Source organism: Bombus vancouverensis, chromosome 5 (genome assembly GCF_051014615.1).
Source record: "Bombus vancouverensis nearcticus chromosome 5, iyBomVanc1_principal, whole genome shotgun sequence".
Taxonomy (NCBI): domain Eukaryota; kingdom Metazoa; phylum Arthropoda; class Insecta; order Hymenoptera; family Apidae; genus Bombus; species Bombus vancouverensis.
Window position 1 is genome coordinate 1,727,871 of NC_134915.1, and position 17,515 is coordinate 1,745,385.

The following is a 17,515-nucleotide window of genomic DNA, read 5'->3' on the forward strand; positions in this document are numbered from 1 at the left end:
AATTAATTGGATACGCGAGTACGTTGGAACACGAGCATAAAATATTTATAATTTACTATTATTCTTTATAACATTTCATTGTTTTTAACCCGCCAAAGGCGTTGAGATAACGCAACATTTAATTTGCAATATTTTTCAATCGATTTGTATTATCGAATTCTGTTCTCTTATTACTGTGTCTATGGAAAGGTTCCAAGGATTCTTTTTCGTCACTATTTCGTCCACTTAGATTCTACGATTTTATAATATTTAAAGAAATTGATATGTTTGTAATGGCATGATAAATTATTATTGCTCGGTGCCTGGTAGGTTAATATAAAATTCTCAAACCTATTGGTAGATCAATTTCTTTTAAGTTAAGCTCCAATATCGCGTCATCTACGAGGTTATTAATGATACCACGGAGGTGCGGCGTGATACTTTACAATTTGTACTACGCTATCCTGTTGAATAACTCGGTGTTCTTGGTAAATCTTAACAAATGCTTTTTTCATCCGCCAAATTATCCTTGAGAATGGGCTTCGATGTTCGATATAAAAACAGCACTTTACTATCGAAAACACCGATATTTCATTTTAAGGGCGAGGAATTTCATTTCGCCTGAACAATTTCGCCCCTACAACGAATAAAACGCCTTAAACGATACATGTCACTATTACACCGTAACAGAGGTTGTTCCTTCGTAAATAACTCAACTAAAAGAGAACCCACGATTCACCTCTAGCAATGGAAATAAATTTCGTTCAGCGGCGTAGCAGCGAGAACCAGGCTGCCAGCAAATTAAAGACTTACGAAACGCGAGCAAAAACGCGAAAGCAAATATTCACCGCGTTCCTCGTGCCAATCGTAAAATAGTATATCGGCGTATAGGCAGCGTCAAGCGAGAGAACGGCAGCGCAACTGCAAGCATGTCTGCATGCGCACTCTTGTAAACATGGGCGACCATGCATACTGGCAACTTTCACTGAACATTATTAGACACGCGGCGGAATGCGACTACCGTAAACCCAGTGCAGTGCAGTAAGTTGGCCGACAGGTACCCTTGAACGTTCTTTCACAATTCCGAGTACGTCAATTAATAGATGTTATGTAACCGACAAGTGCGAAATCACGTCATTTTCCTCGAATGTTTTCGATGATCGAGACGATCTGAAACTCGTGCTTTGAAAATTTGATTCTACCCGTTAGCTGAGTTATTCTTGTGGTTTTCGATACAATTGTGTATTTCTAATGGTAAGAAGATATCTGGAGTTTGAGCAAACTATGAGCAAGTCGTTATTCGTATGTATAATTCCTCGCTCAATTTTCTAGATATTAAACGCTTTCTTAAGATATTGCAAATCTTTTGTTTCTGAAATGAATTAAAGTAGGGAAATTCGAGAATCATAGCAGGGTTGAGTTTTTCATCTTCGACGTAATTTTATTGTATTTTCTTAACGTCAAAATGTATCTCAAGTTCGAGCAATGTATGACAAGATCATTATTGGCATGCGCGATTCCTCGCTCAATTTTCTACATATTAAACGCTTTCTTAAGATATTGCAAATCTTTTGTTTCTGAAATGAATTAAAGTATGGAAATTCGAGAATCATAGCAGCATTGAGTTTTTCATCTTCGACGTAATTTTATTGTATTTTCTTAACATCAAAATGTATCTCAAGTTCGAGCAAAGTATGGCAAGATCATTATTGGCATGCGCTCAATTTCGTATTGAGCATTTTGTTAAAGGAAGTAAATAATCTTTTTCGTTACTAAAATCAGAGTTCGCGATCTCACATGTTTTATATAACATTGTATGATAGATACATTATATAAATCGATCACATCTACGTATATCTGTATATGTACTACAAATATGTAGCAAACATTGATCGATTACTCTTGATTATTAAAATATATTACGTAGCATGTAGAGTTAGTGTTTAAAGAAGATGTAAAAATAGACTTATTAAGAAAAGTTAGTTTTCGAGATAAGGTAAAGTAGGTACTTTAAATGTCCGTACTTGTACAGGAAATGCTATCATTATAATCTACAATATTAGGGCTAATATACATATTCATATAATATGTACTTATCGTTATCTTTATTACTTTCTTCCATTGCTATTCATAGTTGCTTCATTTTTAATTCATTATTTCGTTCTAGCACGTGAAATAATTTATTTGCATATATTAGTGTATATCTATAGATATTATAGATATCGTAAATTTATTCTATTTGATAATATTTCTATAATATTGTATACATGTTTCTACAGATATACGAAGATTACAGAAAGAAACATAATAAGCATATTTTTCTTCATCTTTTTATTTCAATATCATTTTACTACTAAAAAAAAAAAAATATTTCAACATAAAGCACATAGCCAAAAGTAGAAATAATCTGTCAGGTTCAAAAACATAGTTGACAAATTTTGTGAAGCCTAAGATACAACTGTTAAGCAAGCAATATTTTGATATCCTCTAATCTTTTTGATACTATGCCAAGCAATGTTCTTAGAATTACAAATATGTTCGATGAAAATCAAATGAAACGACAATTTTGGTTTACACGGGATTAATTGAATTTAAAAATAGTTCCCCTGTAAAGAATGGAAAATGAGATTCTCAAGAAAGAAATCTGCTGCATTAAAACTCGTTAAAATAGCTTGCATAATGAAAGATTGGAGCTAACAAACGCAAGATATTTAGAAAATCTGTCTATGATCAGGTGTTTGCGTTGGAAGATCAGATTCTTGGACGAGCGTGCACGAGACACTATCAAAGTTGCAAAACACGTACTATCGATTGAACTGGAGCATAACTCGCACAAAGGAAGGAAAAGAAGTATTATATAACCGGATCCTTTCTCGATCTCTCGTTTAAAAAAGGAAAAAGTACGAAGCGATGCGCCCGCAGCGGGATGGCCCAACACAACCATCTCTTTTGGAACAAAGTCTTTGAGTTTATCCGTACGAACGTAAATCGTCTTACGACGTGGAGCGGATATGTCGCATGAAAGATCAGCGAGGAATTCCGCATACAGAACAGATACGGATATACTCGGTATTCCGAGGATCAGCTTCAGCTGAACTCGGTGTTAGTCAAATATCGATTACTCGGGTACATGGCGAAATATTTTTAAGAATATTCGAGAATTTGACATTACAATTTTCACACTTTCTTCTTGATTATGCACCGCCGTTGAATTAGTACAACGCTTCGTTTGCAACTTCTTGTCAGTCGATTTGCTTAATTTACTTTACAATTAATCTGTGGAAGGAAAATTGTATTTTTACAATTCCGAGATATATCGAATGACGTCGTCTTGATATTTTATGTGTACAGATTTTCATCATTTGTTTGAAAATAATAGAAGAAATGTACAGGGTGCCCTACCTAACTCTATCATAGTGGTTTACTCTCTTATTTATGGTAATAGAAAAAATGTTTCAAACTCCAAACTCACCTTGCGATGGCATTAAAAAGCCCTCGAAAGGTGACATTAAAATTTGACAGAGTTAGGTGGAACGTCCTCTATATGCAGATGAAATTTTTTCACGTTCTTAATTTAATTCTTCTAGTCCTTTAATCTAATTCCTGCTTTTAAAACCATAGTCACTGGTATGGTTTTTGTATTGGATGAACCTTATAAATAAATTTATCGAGTTTAGAAAGTCATTAGACATGAATTTTGCACTCAAAGATATTTGTGTTCTACGTTAGCGACAAGGACTCGGAGAATCAGCGATTATTTTAATTCATCGGATAAGAAATTTATGAAACATTTCGTTCTAGAAAAACTTATTAATCTTTTAATTACAGTGTACAATGAGATTCGAAAAATACTCTGCCGAGTAATCATGCGGGCAATTGCTTCAGAAGAAATCACACTTGAAAACATAAAATGCAAATGTACATTAATATAATATGTTAACGTACGTATGACATAATAACTTTTGTGTCAATGTTTCTTCTTCCACGTAAATACTACGATGTTACGAAATTAAAAGAAGTGGAAATACTTGTAGCGCTATGATAATATCTTTATATCTGGTAATTATAATAAATATATTTAATACATTTATATACAGGGTGGGTGGTAACTGGTGGTAGAAGAGGAAAGGGGGTGATTCTACGCGAAAAAAGAAGTCGAAAATATAGAATAAAAAATTTTTTTTTTTAATTTTTCCGTAGAGACAACGATCTACAGTGAGATGCGTTATAACGAGACGTGATAAAGTGCACGCGTACCGAGCGAAAATTCAAAGTCGATTTTCTCGAGAACAAAGCCTCAAACGAATAATTTTTATTCTATATTTTCGACTTATTTTTTCGCCTAGAATCACCCCCTTTCCGCTTGTACCACCAGTTACCAACCACCCTGTATAATAACGCGGAAATTATTTATAGACTATGTATAATAAAATTCATTCGTTCGAAACTTAATCTAAACAATATCAGTTGCAAAAGATCTCGGTCTACGGATGTAATTAATCTACATACTGTTTATACTCGATAATAATATTCCAGCGAGGAATTTAAATAAAAAAAAAATACTTATCTTCAGAGCGTATTTTATGTTGTGAAGTTTCTAACGCGACTTTTCGACACCAATGCGAGAAGTTTAAGATCCTATGTGAAATCGATGTAGAATGTACTTATGTAGAATGCTTAGGAATAGAGGCGCATCATACACGGGATTAAACGCACCGTATGATACAACAGACGATGAGGCATCAGCATCGAAGCAAACCGACACGCAAGCACCGCTTCCTGAAACTATTACCGTGCATGTCTTCCATCGTAATTCCATAGTACGAACTTATAACCTAGCGTATACTCAAAGCTACATTATGGCGCGAACAAAAAATGTAACTTGATTAACATGTTAGTCTTTACGATGTACTAAGCCGCCTTTAACTGCAGCAGTTGATCGTTGCGTTGCGATGGAGCGAAAAATAACACTGCTAAACGCTGCTCGATTAACTAATGTTCCAATTAACCTTCGGCTCACGGAGGATACGGCAAGACTGGTTAATTACAGAAATACGAACAGGCGAGATACAGTGATGGACAAAAGAAAGTTTATTAAATAAGAAATATGCCAAGGCATCGTAATCTCGTTTAATGGATTTACATTTCATAAGAAATGAATATGCTTGAGTAAGGTAGATTAAGTTAATTATAATAAGAACTAGAGAAATAAATGTTAAAACTTTAAAGAAAAATCCTGTTGTATTGTAAAGATTTTATACTATGGTCGCTAGTCTGATGGTTGGAAGTCGTTCAAAGCCAAAAGATAAGAATTAACTAAATACATACGTATAATAAATAAATAAATATATACCATAGAATAAATGACATAGGCAATATGGTAAACAATTTTTAGTACAAAAGTTACTAAAATTCTTAATATATCAGTTTCTTTCATTCGTCGTTATAAATGACACGAAGGATCCAGATTACAATTTTTCGTTTAAATGTTCATTTCTGAGAAAGGTTGAGACCTACGTATTCAAGAATTCAGATTATAATTTTAAATTCTATCTGGCTTCCCTCAAAGAAATCTTGCCTACCACACGAAAAAGTTTGAAAAATTCATTTCAAAATGCGATAGTTTTGTAGCAAAAAAAAAAAAAGAACAGTGTTCCAAGAAAATTGTGAAAAATCGAGGCAACGTGTGACTTATGAAAAAAATATTTTACATATCCATCGTACGATTATTCCACTTACTACTTATGTCTATGTAATATAGTATAATGTCTGTGAGTAATTTGCAATTTGTTGTGTAAGTAATATCGTAACGCAGAAAGTAAAACTACAATTTATATTTGAAAGATACGTCGCCATTAGTTTGATACTTAAAATCTCCATAAAAGCGATGTGCAAACTCATATAATATAATAAACACGTAGCTATATTTAACATGTAAATAAATTGTCTTATAATAGAAAGGCGCAACGATATTTTAATAAGATGAGAAAATATGTAGATAGACATTAACATCTTAATCTTATGCTGTCATAAATCTTTTATGATTGACTTTTGACACGGAACAAACGCAAAGGAAAGTCTACAGATATACCTCGTCTCTCGTTTAATCTCCATTTGCTTAATACCAGGATTACGGTGGAACAAATTGCGATGTTCTCGAAAGCGAATAAGCATTGATATTAGCGGAATCTCTATCGCAAGAACTTCATGTGAAAAATGGAATAACTCGCTAAACAAAATGTTAACGGTCGTTGATACAACCGCAAATCGACTTTTTCGCTTCGCATCCGCCTGCTCTGAACGAATAAATGGAAATTATAATACGTACATTCCAAGAATCTCGAGTAATATTTTACCAGTAAGTAGATCAGTAAAAAAATCCTCTTGATTCAGCTACGATTCTCGAATTTTTATGTTCCAATCTCGCTCCAATTTTAGCAAACAAGAAGGATTTTTCTCATTTTTTAACATCTTTGATCATCTAAGATATAATATTTTTTTTTATATTTCCTTCAATTTGTAGGTACTTCTTAACATTACGAAAACGTAATTGGGTCAAAAATGGCCGAAAGAACGCAGCAGGGTAAAAGTTGGAATATCGTGTATTTTAAATTTCAATAGCTGAATATTTTATGACATTCAACAGCCAATTGAGATGCATTTATTTGAGCAATAATAATATTCCAGATCCTTACGCAATGAAAACTTGTTCCATTTGGCAAAATTTATAGTTCTTCGACGTCTCTAGACCTCATCCTTCCACTGACGTAATAATATGAGACAATAATTCACAAGAGACATAGCAAGTCACTCACTTAACAAAGAAACAATGCTTTAGGAAAGGATATATAAAATACAACTACGTTCGATGAGTAAAATTACTATAACAATATTATAATTTTATCGTGTAAATATAACACGATTTGCGTACATTAATTAGAACGTAACGATTATATTGTAGTTTCCCGTTGACCAATATTACATTTGCCTGCATTAAATTATTACAATTACGATTAACGTTTACATTATGATTATTTGTATGATATCGAATATCACGTACGGTGTTCTAGGTTCCTTTGGCCAAACTTTGTTAAAATACTCTACGATTTTAAATGAAAGAAAAATGTTATACAAATATAGATCGTTTAAAGTTCTATGAAAAAATTATAGCAAACGCACGAAATACGAAGGCGATGATGACAAACGTGCGGCTACTCTGCTATAAGACAAGAGCAGGTTCACGATAAAAATCAAGTCATTAGCCGTTTTAAAATGTTCATCGTTTTTCTCGACATAAAACTAATTGCGATACGGAATTGAATTTGAATCGAATATCATTTCTCTAAACTTCAAGTTATTCGTACATAAAGGCGAGAATGGCGTAAAATCAGAGGCGATATCGAAATGCAAAACATCGTCATAACTGTTTAGTAAAGCTTCAAGCAAGTTATAACGTTCGTTCCTCGTTTATATCCACGGAATACCCTGATAAGGTTTGCAAAGATCTGGAACACTCTGTATTTCATAATTGTTACGTAAAGTTTATTCCTATTTAATGAAACGATATACGTAAGGTAGAATAAAAGCGCGATAAGAAACTGAAAATGTCAGAAACGAGGAGGCGTCGGCTAGAAATCGCCAACTTCCACTACTATACGAAAAGAAAAGATCTCGAATTGCATAGATATTAAATTGCAGCCCAATTAGCGATAAATTATCCAATTTCAGAGCGAGTTCCACCCGACGAGGATCAAATTTTGTTAGATCAAATGACCGTAAGTATTCAAAAACGTGGTTACGCGTCTGCGGCGGTTTGCGAAATCAATCTTACCAGCGATGGAAAATCATGTTGCAAGCCACGAGTTGCCAACTGAATCGAACTTTCCACGATGAATTACGATACGAGATTACCTAACGCAACATTTCTGGTTTCACGAGTCGCCCGTTGATTCTGCCAACGGGGCAAAGTGACGGCAATTAATACGTACTCCCATCGGCAACACGTTTATTGCTGCGATGCACGAGCCTCGCGGAAATCTCGAATCTCGATAAGATTCGAGGAACAAGTAAACGCTATAGAATTTCTTCCGCGGCCGCCATAAATCTCTCGGCCGCGAGGTGTTTCCTCGGAGATAGCTGAAGATCGGCCGCGTAACCGGGGTAGAACGAAAGACGAAGAGCGGAGGGATGTGGTCGCTGAGAGTCGAAGAAAGCGAGAAGCGATGGAAAAGGAAAGAAAGAGGAGGAAGCGAGTTGGTTGAAAGCAGCGGCTGACATCGTAGAGAAACATTAAGACAAAAGGTCGTTACAGGGTTGCTATTGCCTCTACTTTCCTCAGTCTCTTGCACCGTTTGCTATCTCGTGCACTTCCGCTCACAACGCTCGCCACTCGCTAAACGGTTAATTAGTAATTGCACGAGAGGGCTATTTTTCTCTTTGCGCGAACACCGCTACGGTTACCCGTTTCTTTTCTTCTTTAACAGTTGCGACATATACTGCTAGACGGGCTACAAATAATCCCAGTTCTTCGACAACCAGCTCTCTGTAACAATCGAACTTAATCGCTTGTAATGTCCGTTGTACACCAAGTACAATTATTATTAAGCGATAGCAATTCATAAATCTTGATACGTTTATCGAAACAAAAGATTATATAAGATTGGAAAGATTATATCAAACTGAAACGATATATCTAATTGGGAGATATTCTAACACTCTTCTGTTAGTAAAGTATCTTCTTCTTGAAGAATTATTTAGTTCCAAATGATAGATTGTAAGAATACATCCGATATTATATTAATTACCTTATCAATTTGATAAGACAAGATCAATATCTTTTGTTTATATTCGCATCGACAAATTTTAATCGATTTTGATTCATATCATTATTCGTGTTATTATTAAATTTTTGTTCATATACAATGTGGCTATACAATTATAATTACAATTTTGATGCAGATAGAATTTAAGGATTTTATAGAAACACAATCGATTAATCGTCTCTTTTGATAAATTGGATTAATCGTTACATTTTATGAGGTCAGCCGAGTACATTGACATACATATATGTGTATATACTTAATTATTTTAAATCTAATGTTAGATTGTGACATATATTTGTGCCGTTTTCTTTATTTCTAAATAAAGGTAAGAACAGGACGAATTTATGTTACAGTTTTATCTTCAAAAAAGAAAAAGATCTCCATTGTTCTTCCCAACTTATTCCATTAAAAACTCCCATTTTGAGCAATAATTTCACAGTAAATATTCTCTCGTTTCATATGAATTTCAAATGCGTTCTCCTTCGAGTCCTAAAGAATTGCCAAACCATCGTCTAGCGTAACTTCATTCTTCTGCAGACCAATTTCTCGATCCTCGCTTTGATAACCGACTGGGCCAATTAAAACGCGGAAATCGCAGTCATATTTAGAAAATTAATTAATCCGTTCGAAATGTCGTTAGGTGGCGAAACGAGATTCAAGCTATCGCGGTTCTTTCTCACGGCCGGAGAAAAAAAACGACGTCATCCAGCTGCGAGTTGAAGATGTTCCGAGTCACCGTAGCGCCGGCAGCAACTGCTGACTCGAAGCTTGCTCGCCTTTATGGACCAACTCAGCTAATCCACGAAGGTTCGAGTTTTTCTCGCGCCGTCGACGAGTCGATTGAAGAAAGAAGTGGAGTACCGATGGACTCGGCGACAAGTAAGGACGAGTTTGTTAAACGACTTCGAAAGACAATTGCCGAGGCTTTCGAATCGTCCGCTTCGTTTCGATCGATCCTCGTGGGTCGTGTTTGACGCGGAAAAACTCTTAGGTCGAGACTCCTCGGTTCAGTTTCCGCTTTCAACTGGGAATTTCCTTCCTTCAATCTTCTGCAACACGAGACCGTCGATCGATAATCTCCAACAGATCTAATGCTCTCAGGGTAGCCTACTTTTTTTCTACCCTGTGCCATCTATTCACCGCTGTAGCTTGCTATTTTCGAATCATGCTGTTTGTCGAATTCAATTCTCAATTAACGTTAAGCCTGACTATCGTTTCTAATGTTAAAAGATAGTTCATGTCCGAGTAAATTTTCCTCCCGATTTTATGTTCGACGTTCCCTTAAAACGCTACGAATCTTTCTTGTTTCTTTCTCGTTAGAGCGTTGAGTTATTAAAATTCGGGGCTCGTAGCGGCATCAAAACGTAGACTATTACACTGTCAGACTATTACGCTATTACACAGACTATATAGACTATAGACTATATTATAGACTATTACACAGGTAGACGGTACATTGTCGTTCACAACGGTTAACCAAAATTATAATAATTATTATTAACGACAGCTGATTGTCACTGAGAATAGATGAACGAATGAATCAACGAATGAAAAGGTTAATAATCAAAAGCAGTAATTACTGTCAGCATCTTATCATTGTGGAATCAAGAGCTGTATATTATACAAAATTGAGATTAACCAAAAAGATATTTTAATAATTATTATTAACGACAGCTGACTGTCATTGAGAATAGACGAAGGAATGAATCAACGAATGAAAAGGTTAATAATCAAAAGCACTAATTACTACCAGCATCTTTTCATTGTGGAATCAAGAGCTGTATATTATAGGAAATTGAGATTAACCAAAAAGATATTTTAATAATTATTATTAACGACAGCTGATTGTCACTGAGAATAGACGAAGGAATGAATCAACGAATGAAAAGGTTAAGAATCAAAAGCAGTATTTACTGTCAGCATCTTCTCATTGTGGAATCAAGAGCTGTACATTATAGGAAATTGAGATTAACCAAAAAGATATTTTAATAATTATTATTAACGACAGCTGACTGTCATTGAGAATAGACGAAGGAATGAATCAACGAATGAAAAGGTTAATAATCAAAAGCAGTAATTACTGTCAGCATCTTGTCATTGTGGAATCAAGAGCTGTATATTATACAAAATTGAGATTAACCAAAAAGATATTTTAATAATTATTATTAACGACAGCTGACTGTCATTGAGAATAGACGAAGGAATGAATCAACGAATGAAAAGGTTAATAATCAAAAGCAGTAATTACTGTCAGCATCTTGTCATTGTGGAATCAAGAGCTATATATTATACAAAATTGAAATTGTTTATTTAAGACCTTATCTACGGTACATTAAAATGAACGCGATTTGTCCAAGTATCAAACAGTTTTGAGTATTACTGATAGTCTGTCAATCCTTCGCTATCTTATCTGTAGCTTGACAAGCAGACGAGCTGAGTATATTGATCTCCATAAATATAAAAGCTGCTTCATAATGCTTGACGCTTATAGACGCCAATCTTTTTACTGCATATATTAACTTTTGAAAACAAATTTTACCGTTCCATAATGCTTGATGTTTATAGATGCCAATCTCTTTATTGCATATTAGCTTTGAAAAACAAATTTTATCGTGCCATGATATTACGCGACAGCTCTAATAAAGCATAAAATCGACCTCGGTTTTTCTACTTATAATCTTGCAACTAATTTATATTCTATCGGGAATAGGTAAGTGTACAGGTATTTTTTAAGCTAAAGCGTAAGTGCATTTAGACAACTGATACGTTTTGTAGGAAATTGTCGTCCCTTTAAATTTGGATGACGCAAAACCCCAGGCTTACCATTATTAGAATGCGAATTTTTATGCATTTATGGGAAACTAGAATGTGAAAAGATGCACGCAGTGCACGTAATATGCAAAAACATGTAAAATATTCAAAGTACAGTAGTTATTATAATTAGACTGCGGACTTTCATGCAAATTCATATTTCGTGAACAGAAATAGAAAAAAGTGGAAGCTAAACAAAGATTTATTTCACCTACTGAATATTCTAACGAGAAGCTACTGTATCTTTTATATTTCAGTTATGTTTGTATCGTCAAATTTCTCGAATTTTTCCCATATTTAATAAATAAAACAAATTTCCATTCCACTTTTGTTACGTTATGTTGGCAAAGCATATAAAAATGCATAAAAATACTCGATCTATCTATTCAGAATTATCTACAATTTTCATTGCTACGCTTCCACTTCAATCTCTCAACAGTTGCGAGCGATAGATTAGATCAAACAGAATTATCGAATAATAGGATTGATGTAGGAACGTTACGCGTATGCAACAGCTTTATCTTGTATAATCAGTTATGTTCGTTGATGTTGAATTATTTCAAATACGTGTAATGTTAAATAAAATCAATATTAGTTGCAATATGATTACGTAGATGTGAAACATGCATATGCAGTGCTAACATGACCATAGATCATCTGGTGCTTTGATTTTCTACTTTAATGTATGTACCTTGGCAGAGAATTAATTCTCCCAGATTTAACGTCATTTTATGATTCTACGCCTGATTAATGCAATATATCATTCATGATACTATGCATTTTGAAATTAGAAATTCATCTAGACTTTCATAACAATAAAGCTTTCACGATTACTTATCATTTTTTTATTAACCATTTCGTTACATATTGATCAATTGTTAGAACGCACAATAAATCATGGTGATTGATTGACAGCGACTGATCTTCATGTTACAAACATTCTCGCTATGATACATTGTTACATCGTTGGTTTGATAGAAAAGCGAGGTAATTAAGGAAAATAAATTTCGCAAGAAATTAATTCGAAATTAATCGGTCGATCATTTAGCAGTGGAAAAATTTGCTTCCCTTTACAGTTCAGCTGGCAGTCTTTAGATTTTGCAGGTCTCGCATGAATCATTGCTTATGTGTGTTGCTTAGTACCGAAGAAAAAATAATTGGAAATGAGTGAATTGTAATTGTAATAGACAATAATGACACTATATAAAATCAACGAAGAAAAATGCGAAACGAAATCTTAACGTTTAAAATGACAGAGCTACTGGAATATATTTTTCCATCCGAATTAGGCCAGATAATTGCACTTATGCAATCTGCGGTGGAAAAGAAGTCCATTTAAAATATTTGCCACGCCTAAAGAAACAAGCGTGGAACGTTTAATTCACGAGGGTCTACGCTGCTAACCAGGTTATTATCCCGTGCCATTATCTTCTCTTTCGAGGCGAGAGAATTCAGAGAAAAAACTTTCCCGCTTCTAATTCAATCTTTATCGACAAATTTTTCTTGCGCGCCTCCGGCTTTTAGATAAATTATCGAGTACTCTCCTTTGTGCGTTTCCGCCTTGCGCAAGGTACGCTCAAATGATACCTTGAATGTTACAAATACACAGCGTAAGGGGGAATAATCCATCCAGGAAGACACAGCTTTTATACGCGTCTACAGTCTTCATTCAACGCGAAAAACTCGTTGCACGCTCACGCGATCCAATCCATCTTAGATAGCGTTAGTTTTTGACTAGTATTACGGTTAACTGACCTATCCACTGGACAATCGTTTCCATTTGAGCGAAAGTAACTCTTGATTGAGTATCCTGAGCACGCTTTTTTAGTGAATCTATGCGACTGTATGGAAGCTTCCGACGAGAGTCTGTAGCATAATCTGACGAAGGTTGGATCGACAGTAAAATCTCTGTCGATCTCTGTCTTGGTACAAAGTACACACGCGTTGCAGATATTTCGTCAGTCATAAGGCGATGTAATGTTGCACACAGAAAGCACATTGGGCTTTTGAAATTTACAGAACGCTGTAATTTAAAGACTGTTTTTTTTTTCTTTTTTCAGAAATGTGCTAAATGTGCTGTAGACTAGGGCTAGCGATTTCAACTAAACCTCGGAGATATTCAGATACCCGTGAGACGACCGGATATACAAAAATTACTCGGTTACCGGGGTATCTCACGGGACATCCAAATACATGAAACATAGTTGAGAGAGTTTTTTGATATCGTCCAAGATTAGGCTACTAGCGATTTCAACCGAACATCTGAGATCCCCGAGTACCCGCGAGTATACAAAAATTACCCGGCTGCCAGTGTACCCATGAGACAGCCGAATACATGAATACACGAGATGGTCGAGAATTTTGATACCTTGCGAGGTTAGTCTACTATACTATGTAATACGAAGTACAGTTTTTCCTCGAAATAAACAACTCGCTGTTCCCTCATTTTTATCTGAAGTCACCGACAAAGCGAGATGAGAGATCCGGGAACGAGTAAGAGGTCCGTGAAAACGAGAAACCATAAACGTTTATGGCCAAATGAACAGTGGCGTCGTTTAGTGGAAGACGAATAGAATATGTATAATGCTTTAGCAGACTAGCATTAGCGATCCTGATGTGTTATACGCCGCTTGGTCGATTACTTTATGATTTGCCGCTATGTCGAGTCTCTTGCTCGTTTTTCGTATTCTCTTCTATCCCGTTGGAGAATAAAGTCGAGTCGAATAGTATTTCTGCCTCGTAATGAGCAATTGGCCAGATCCGAACATGCTGCTTATTTGTAGGAAAAACTGTATACGTACGTTACTGGTAGTCCGGTTTAAAAGTTCCAAAGAAGAAATGTCGTTTCAAACGAATCGACATACTGAACGTACAGAGTTCAGGTGATATCACTTAGGTGTAATAATGTCCGATGAGCGGCTTCTTCTTGGCCATCTCTAGCGAATTCAGCTCTCATAAGTTACTGTAAATCCTTATTCGACATTTCTGTTTCTATTAATTAACATACAGCGATCGACGAAAGTATGTGTGTGAATAATTACAGAAATAGTTGAACGTCTTATGGATGAGTGCATTATGCAAAATATTACAAGAAGTTATAAACCTACTGTAAATCCTTATTCGACATTTCTCTTTCTATTAAATACATACAGTGATTGACGAAAGTATCTGTGTGAATAATTACAGAAATAGTCGAACGTCTTATGGATAGGTGCATTATGCAAAATATTACAAGATTTCATTAGTAGCACGATTATATAATATTGGTTTTTTTGCTGGAGCTTGGAGTAAATTCAAAAGTGTTCATAAAAGTTGTAGGGTATTTGTTAGAAACATATATTTCGTATGAGTTAGGGAGATGTGTTTCAATTCGTTTGAACATTAGTGAGACTACCTTTGGCTCACATTATTATGTATAAGACGGCTAGTCGTGTTATATTAAAGTTTTGTAACTTTGGCCTTTGAAATGAATGTTTGCAACAAATGTCTCGTAACTTTTATGTACATATTTGAATTTGTTTCAAACTTTAGCAACTTTAATCACGATAGTCGTGTCTTATTACAATGCTAATGGAGTTTCAGGAAATTTTGTATAACGTGTTCACGAAAGTTTTCTATTGTAAATGTTCACTTACATTGTAAGTACTCGTGCGAATCATTGTGTAGTATTCGTGAATTCAAATATCACAATATGAATATAGATATAAAAATTGATCGAATTTTTTTGAAGAGAAATGACGATTACTGACAGTAACGTATATTCTCAGACACATTCCCGCTTCTGTGATTCCAGCCATTTTCTTCGTCCGAAGTGAAAGGATGAAAAAGATTCTGTATTAAATTGGACTTTGCTATATTTAAAAAGTGGCAGAATTTTGACGTCTAACCACCGACTTTCTATCTTCTGCGCTTTTTTTTTGAGAACTTGGGAAAGAACAAATTTTTCATTAATTCTACCACGGACTGTAACAACAAAAACGCTATGGATGCTTACAAATTTGGGTAATAAACACATTGTTTTAGGAAAATTACGTTTAAACATTCGTTTTTACATGTTTCAACCAGCCAGGTATATGTCGAAGATTCGAAGCACAGAATTTTGCCCACATACATTCCAAACTATATATCTCCTACAAACAATGTACCGTAATTTCCAATTGCAACATCTATCGACGACCATAATTCCGAATAATCGCTATAACCGAAGCAACAACTTTCATTCGAATCAATAATGCATTGCTTATTGGCTGTTAGACAGAAAACTGAGGAAAACTGCACGTTTTGCAAGGAAACGAGTACTTTCATGCACGAGCAAACACAGCACGTTGATCAAAACTAGATCGTGCATTTGTGTGTGGTTTTATATTTTCATCCACATAACTGACAAAGCAGATGCTAAATAATTCTTTCATCTACAAAGTATTGGGATTCTTTCATCTATAAAGTATTATAACAAATATTTTCGATATTTATATATATACTTTTGAACATTATATGCATTCGATGCATTTTTGCACGTTCAAATCCTCCATAAATGAGGAGAAATCCGCGGTCTAATCGCAGCTTCTTATCCTGTGCAAGTAACAATATTCCGTATTGAAATTCCGTCGCGGTAAATAATCCAACAAATGCTTTCCTTTCGGCTAATGATTTTCTCAATGGTACGTTAACGGCAGATTACTGTGGAAAAATGGTAAATGCGATCGATCGGTATTGTTTGGTGGACGGAACAGAGGTTGAATGATTAAACGGGCAAAGGGGGAAGCATTATTATCGGGACGACAAGCAATTAACCACTTGCAGCAGTACGAATGAATAGAAGAATGGCGGTACACGGTTATCCGCGAATTATTAAAGCGCTAACGGAAAACGGGCTACGGTACTCGCTGCGATGAGTAGCGAATTAATGTGGTTCGAGACTAGGAAGTCTTGTTTACGAGCGACACAGTTCATCGGAGCATAAATACGGTGAAAGGAAAAGAGAGTCACGATCGAACGAAAGCCAGACAGAAACCGAATGACGAATCGAGATTAAGGAGAATGGAAAAGAGAGGATCGCGACGTTAAATGTGTGTACAACGTTCGCACAGAGACCATTCTGCTTGATCATTATTGCTACATTGGAATCCAAACTATGCGGTATACTTTATGGTCAGACCTTTCATTGGGAGGAGTCGGAAACATTCTCTGCACAAAAGAGGAAGTTGCCGGATGCCAGCTGGGTATTACAAATGGGAATAATATTCAGCGTACTATGTATTTTTAAACACAGTAGGCTCCATTCCCTGGGAATACAAACATCGTCGAGCGAACAAATTGAATTTATGATGAACATAGGTAGATTGTTATCCGGCCAGTGCTTCGTCTCATTCGATCTTTTCAGCTTGCGAGGAATTTTTCCACCATGCAGCACAAAGACGAATGGAGAGAGAGAGAGAGAGAGAGAGAGATTCAAGGATCATTCTTATTTGTCATACAGAAGAAACGTACGTGTATGTGTAGAAATATATTGATTTATGGAATTTACGTATGATTAATATAATGCGGAACTCAAGTTTATGCAACAAGAAATTTAATATTAGCAACGAATAATGTTAATATAATAAGAGAAGAAGTTTAATATGTCAATTTATTAACTAAAGAAATCGTGCTAATGATAATATCAGTATGGCGATTAGATATTATGGAAATGGTATAAAATTTTAAGGCTTCCATGAAACGGTTCTAATTAGCTATGATCAGTAGAAGCATTCAGTAGAAGCATCAGTAGAAGAAATTGTGAAATGTAAAGTTGGTTTGGGATTAAAGTTAACGTGTGTTCAAGGCCTAAATAAATAATTGCAGACATTTTGAGTCGAGTTAAAATGATTTCACTGTTCGATATCATCTCACAAGCCATTATT

General features: G+C 35.2%; 1 protein-coding gene and 1 long non-coding RNA gene across 2 annotated transcripts in view; one reads left to right on the forward strand and one right to left on the reverse strand.

The window, feature by feature from the left end:
• LOC143302674 (CCR4-NOT transcription complex subunit 6) overlaps positions 1 to 17,515 on the reverse strand; it is a 460,837-nt gene that overhangs the window by 102,767 nt on the left and 340,555 nt on the right. The gene's annotated exons all lie outside the window — the stretch shown is intronic.
• LOC143302717 (uncharacterized) lies at positions 9,446 to 13,892 on the forward strand. Its single transcript, XR_013058453.1, has 2 exons — positions 9,446 to 9,680; positions 13,673 to 13,892. It is a non-coding gene; the product is annotated as an uncharacterized LOC143302717 (long non-coding RNA).